Below are 6,997 nucleotides of genomic sequence, written 5' to 3'. Positions count from 1 at the left end.
AGTAACTGAGGATAAAAGAAACATGAAGGAGATTTACCTTAAAATATTTTGCAGTAGAACAAAAACCAAAGAAAACCATGACTCAGCAGGTGAACATTACCTGATGCTGCTGATGTGAAGCAGAGCAAAGTTACAGGTTTTATTAGAGACACAGCTGAGCATTTTGCAATGTGCCATCATTTTAAAAAGATTAAATTTCTTTGGTGTTGAACAGCACAAATGAGGCTTTCTTGTCAAGGGTCATTTTGAAAAAAAAAACAACGGCCTGTACACAACAGTAGACTGGTACATAATTAGCAAGCGAATAATGCAGAAAACAGAGATTTGAGATGGGAAACTGTTCTCTGAGTCCACTGAGAGAGAGAGAGAGCTGTGCAGGAAGTGTGAGTTTATTGTGGTGGAAGCAAAACAGCAAAGGTAAGAAGGAATTAATGATGATATTTATCAAATGTGAAGAGGTCAGAGTGATGAAACCTATCAAGAGCCTCTAGAATCATATTTCCACATTATTTCCAGTGTGAGTTTCAAACAGAAGTGGCAGTCTTTTTAATTTTTGATCCTCTGCATTTTATAACTTACCGGGCGACCGGGTCATTCTTTTTGAGTGGTTGTGGTATGACCGCCGGCCTAATGACTGAAATGAAAATTCATGTGAGAGATTATCTAAAGTTTGTAGAGAGAAAAATCTTTATATTGGTGTTGTGGTTTATTGTTGACTTACACGACGTCCCATTCGTCGGGCCTGGAGTCTGCTTCCCCCACAAAGAAAGAAAAAATAGACACAACTTCTTCAACAGTTATTAACAGAAGAAAATGTGAAGGCTAATTTCAATAAACTACTGAATTCAAATCTGTTTTATTATTATCATATAGCTATAATATAGCACCAAATCACAACAACAGTCCCCTTGTTTAAATAAGTATATATAGCTGTACATTTGCATATGGTTTTATGTGTTACTGGGGTAATAAAAGCAAACATGTAACAAATTGTAAGGAAGAGGTTATGATGGATAGGGCCTAAACTGGAAGAAAAAGTGTTATTAAATATTGAAAAGGGGGCGGGATTAAATATGATTATGTTTCTTCCTACTCCTTTTTGAACTTTGAAGTTGTTTATAATTATTATTTTGTTTTCCTTGTATTTTGTATTTTTGTCTTTTCTTTGTTGTTGTTTTACTATTTTAGCATGTTCAAAGTAAATATACAATACCAGCTGTATAATAAAGACAGTGAACAGTTAATAGTTAGTATTCCCATGTACTCATATTATATTATGATTATATTAATATAGAACAAGGTTCTGTAAACGTGTAACTAAACTATCTGGTAGAAACTGTGAGTACATTTCAGAGCATCTGAAACATCTTCACTTAAATAAAGATGTTGAATCAGTACTTCACAGCACTTTAAATATCAAGCATTTTTAAATACTTCTTAAGTACAAGTATCTGTACTTGTTCATAAGTACAAAGTGTCAGTATTTTGCCACCTCTGTTGACAGACAGTGTTAATCTCTCTGTTTTGTGTCACATGTCAGATCAATGTGGGGATATTTCAGTTTTTCTGACACAGAACATAAAAGTGTTTATCTGCTCGGCTCCACTGATCTGAAAATGGGTTCGTTAAACACTTTTGTTCTTTCAAACAGTTTCAAAAATGCCTCCAAAGAGAAATGTACAGAACCTTTTGGTTTCCATTTCCTCGTCTCTTCTAAAAGACAAATGACAGACAAGTGAAGTCAAATGAAATGGGTTTCATTCTTTCCTCTGACTTTTCTCTCTTAAAGACAAACAGCTGATGTGACAGTACTCACATCATTATTGAATGTTTTCAGTCCATAAATGCAATGATCAGATTGTCAGTGTTACACCTGTTCCCACTTGTAACAGGTGTAACACTTGTACCACAGCTGTTCATTTTGCTGATGTTTTGATTCAAACTTGATCTTTATTTAAAGTGAAAACAGAGTTTCTGATGAATTGTGCTGTAACAACTGTTGTTGTGCAAGACGCTGCAGAAACCCTGAAAAGCACCACAATAAACCAACTCTGCCAACCACAAGTGTAATATGTGTAGTATGTAACACACACAGAGCAACCCTCTGATGTCTTTTCTGAAGCTGCTGTGTGTATTAACCAGTTTGCATTTCCAATATTCATGTGGAACTTGTTAATCTGCAAATGTGCATTTGTTTAATTTGTCTACAATAAAAAGTTGAACCTGTCTCGTCACGCTTCTTCTGCCAACATCAAGAGACGGGGAGAGCTCTCTTCTCTACACTATGCTATCAATGTTATTATGTACGCTGTGTTTAGTCAGATCATACGGGCACCTACACACACATTTAAACTATAATGAATATGCAAAGCAGATAACCAGGAATTAGCTTTCACAGTTCATGTGTGCTTTTCTCAGCACTCATGGTTCAGACCACACTCCTCTTTTAACTCTGACCTCATTTTGAGCTCAGCTCTAATTCTGTAAAGTGTTGTGAGTCCATCTTACACACTTGTATCACATCAAAAACATTTGTTCACAGATAGAAAAAGGCTTCCTGCCACAGAGAGCATCTCCTGGATGACTAAGACGTAAAGAATATCAGACACGCTGTCACTGCTGGTAAAACTGCAGGTTTGCTGTCTTGAAGTTTTATCCACTTGCATCTGGTTAACCATGTATGCAAATAAGGAGGAAGATGAGAGGGTGTCATTTTTTATTTTTTGTCATTTTTTCGATGAGTCGACTTCTGCTTTACAGAAAGGACTGTCAGTTATCTACTTGCATTTTAACGGCTCTCACAGCGCAATGAGAGGAGCAGCTATGAGTGTAATAACAGCAGTCAGTGGATTTGTTCTCCTCACTGTGACAGGTTGGTCTGCTGTGAGTAATTCTACTTTGAGTAACCAAATGTGACAGAAAATATAATTCAGACACTGATTTGTTTTCAGGTGAATGTATTTTTCTTCCATCTGTAAAATGATGCTGTGTGAAACATCGTCTGTCCTTACAGCTCTGCAGCTCCAGCCTTCTGTCTCCATTCTTCAATGTTTTTCTTTGCACTGTTAACACTCAGCAGTTCAGAGTTTTGCAGTCTAATCATTTTATCTGCGTTTTATTGCAGTGCCATAAATCTGGACACTAATGATGTTTGGGTGAAAGACCCAATAATTTAGTCTAATTATTATAAATCATCTGTCGTCTTAGATTCACAGAATGTATTTGTTGTGTTTAAGTGGATTTTGTCAGGATGAACATGGCTGACGTTTATCAGTGTGAACTGTTTGCTCCTCTTTTTGTTTTCATGCTGACAAAACCCAGACTATCAGTCTCACTTCACCTCTTTTCTTTTTTCTTTGTCTACATAAAGAACAAATTGTAAAGTCATGGCTGTCATTGACTAAGTGATAGTGACACTACAGCCACTTCAAGCTGCTCTGTAAAATGAACGAGTCATTTAACGTTTGACTTTGAAGCTGCTGAGGCCTGAGCTCTTGTCTGGGATGCATTTTCAGCTACTTTTAATCACTCGAACCTGAAAAGTTTAGAAACAAAACTTTATCTGTGAAATGGAAGTTTTCACCTCGTTACACAGAAAAGCCAACATGTAACGTCCCCGTATGAGAACATGTCTCTGTGTCTGTGTTTGTGTCCTTCTTTGTGGTTCTGCTGAAGTGTCTCTATGTGTCAGTGTGTCTCTTGTTATATAAGTGTGTTTGAGTGTAATTTATCCTAGAAGTTACTTGTGTTAGAAATTGTTAATTCCATAGACTACATTTTTTATTTTTTTATTCTTTAGCTTTTAAATCAGAATGAGGTCCAACTACTTTTATCTGTTATTTTACTTCCTTTTAAAATCCTGTCCTGTTCTCCTGTGTTTTCCATTTTAACTGTGCTTCATTTTGTTCATCAGCGGTTGTTTTAAGTGTGTGCTAGAACTCAATTTGGCTAAACTACCAATCACTACTCGTCAGTAGAGATTAGTGCCTTCCTGTTTTGGCGTGTTTCTGAAATAATAATTGATGATCTAAAATGTACCCATAAGATGATCCCTGTGTTCCCTTTAATAACAAAACTCGAATACCGACTGTGTAAGAATCTATATTCCTCTCACTGCTTCATTTCTATCATTCCCCCTTTTTTCTTCTCTTCCACCTCGACCATGCTGTGATCGACACTTCCTCTATGAGACTCACACACACTAAGAGATTGTGTTTGTTTAGCCTGTAAAATGGGTGTCTGTGATGTGTGAACTGATAATACACACATTGCATCTCTAACAGAATTGCTTGTGGTGTATTCACATATTCATCTAATGGCCCACAGTTAATGTCCCATAAAAGAGCCGTAAATGCAATAAAAAGACTAATTTTGCACCACGGTTGCCTCGAGTTTTATTTCTGTCTTCTTGTGGTTCTTTATCTCTACTTTCGCTGCCACTCTGCGTGTGTAACCGGTATGTAAGAAAAATAAAAAAAGACGGCCAATTTCAGAAGACTAACCAATAATGACACAACCACAAAATGTTGAAACCTCTCCTTGTATTAAAATGTTGTACACAGTATTACAACCAACAACAGTAGCCAATATAGAGTGTGCACACAGATGCCAAAAGAAATGCAATAAAAAAGTATGAATTCAGACCCGGGTCTTTTCAGTGTCAGTGTTATCCAGTTCAAGCCTGTTGGGTGATCTGGGCACTTTACTGGTGTGAAACCAGTCCAACAATCAATGTATGTTTTGCACAGTTTGTCCTGCCACAATCGGACTGCAAGATTCAGTTCCATATGAGCTGTGCCTCACCATCCATCGCAATGGAAGATCATCATTCTTCTGTGGATTTCCAGAAGGTCTGTGGAAGTTCTCTGTGGACTCTGTTTTCTGATATCAAATAAAAAAACAGGTTTCCAGATCTAGCAGCTAACCAAACAGACCTCAGGCTTTAGCCGCTATCCAGCTTCAACAGCAACAACATTCCTCTTACGTTGGAGGTACACCTGTAGTGGTTGTAGAGCCTTACCAGCGTAACCAGACAGGAAACAGCTAAAGGCGGGACAACAAATTCCATTGGTTAAAAATGAAATCGTCCATCAAGGTCAGACAATAACAATTATTAAAAAAATTTGAAAAAATACCAAAAATAAAGAAATTACTGTTACTGTGGGCTACACAGTTTTCTCCTTTCACGCGTCCTCTCCTGTCTCCACCATCACTGATGGCCATTGGCCAGCTGCCTTCACCCTGGACACATGAAACCCCTTCTGATTGGCTGTTCCTTCGCCACTGTCCGTGTCACCAGAAGCACTCGGGCTGGCCAGGTGTTTCCTTATTCCCTCTCTGTCTGTGTTAACCTGGGTGTCAAGGGTAGCCTTGCCACTGAAACGTTATTTTAGATCTTCATCTTGCTCAGGATGGCATCTACCACCTGCTAAAATACACTGACACAAAGAAAACAACTGTCTGACAAAACTTCACGGCTCTTTGTACTTGAGTTAACTCCCAAAACGGTGTCTCATGCATCATAATGCAACCTCTGAAAATGGTCTGTATATACACTTGGCCCAGGCATGAAAAACTTTATTAATACTGTTTGGTTAAAGAAAATTTCACATATTTAAAAGATGCCCTCTCTGTGAATGGTGAAATAAAAAGTGTCACATAGGCTTTTTGGTCACCCTAAGAATATGCATCAAACTAAATAAAAACACAAAGTAACTATAAATGGTGCTTACAGTCACCACGTGGATAAAGGTACCAGAAAACTGTACTATGCAAATTATGCCGCAGACCTGTCCCCACCACAGACGCAAACACAGCAAACCTCTTCAGCACCTACGCAAGAATCACGTGAAAGAGTATGGAGAGAGTTTACGAATGAAAAGCAAAAAAGAGCCATCAGGTGCGCAAAATAAACCTTAGACTCAAACATTAGAACAGGCTTTTCCCCGCAGCACGCCATGTAATACATACTCACAGAGAAACCGCCAGCCATTACAACTTGTGTCTAAACAGGTGTAGCTTCATACATCGCTCAAAACACTCGACTCCAGCTGAAAACACTTCACACAAGTCGAGTGTCCCAAGATTCACAACATTTACAGAAAATGTACTATTTTGCGATAGATATCGTTATCGGGATGAAACATGTTTATATGGGGACATGAGATTTTGGTCATATGGCACAGCACCAACATGGAAAGAATGTGGTAGGACACTTTGGAGTAGTGAAGTCTATTTGGACTTTTTGGATTAGCTGTATCATGCTGCAGGCTATTTTTTATTTTTATTGTTTATGAGAGAATTTCATTAAAATCCACTTAAAAGCACCAATAGCACAAACATGGTGGAAAGGGCAAGTTCAGTCATCCTGATGATTTTTGTGTCCTACTCGTTGCTGCCTGGTAACTAAAAGTGGCATTGCTTAAAATGTAACATGATGCAAAAATGTGGCTATTCATAACATAACATAAGTGTCTTCATTAGTATGTTTGATAGCGCTCTGGCCTCATCTGGCCCTCATGCAGTCCATAACGAGCAATGCTTTTTTTCTGTGAAAAAATCCCCCTGGTCGCTTGGCGTAGCACTCTCTGAGCCAATCCTTCATTAGGCTCTCCATCATCCAGCCTTTCTTATTGACTCTCACCACCATTTCTTTTGGGAATGTTTCCTTTGGCATTGTCAGCCGCTTACACCATCGATGGAAGCTTTAGTCCGGACGCTGTGCAGTTCAGGACACAAGTGAAATGCGTTCTGTCATGGCCACTTGTTTTCAGTGAGATGGACGAGTCACCTTTTTTATCAACAGTCCGATTGAGAGGCAGGTCAAACATCAAAGGTACTTCATCCATATTTATGATATCATCTGGCCCAATGGAATTCTCCGCTATCTTTCTTTGAGTAAATGTGCGGAAGTTAGCACGTTTTTCATCGTAATCGGGAGGGAGCTGCTGACATGACACAAAGTTGTGCGTGCCCTGATGGACAGGCCTTTGCGGCT

This window comes from Oreochromis niloticus, unplaced genomic scaffold, assembly GCF_001858045.2.
Source record: "Oreochromis niloticus isolate F11D_XX unplaced genomic scaffold, O_niloticus_UMD_NMBU tig00000354_pilon, whole genome shotgun sequence".
NCBI classification, from domain to species: domain Eukaryota; kingdom Metazoa; phylum Chordata; class Actinopteri; order Cichliformes; family Cichlidae; genus Oreochromis; species Oreochromis niloticus.
This window is presented reverse-complemented; position numbering follows the sequence as displayed.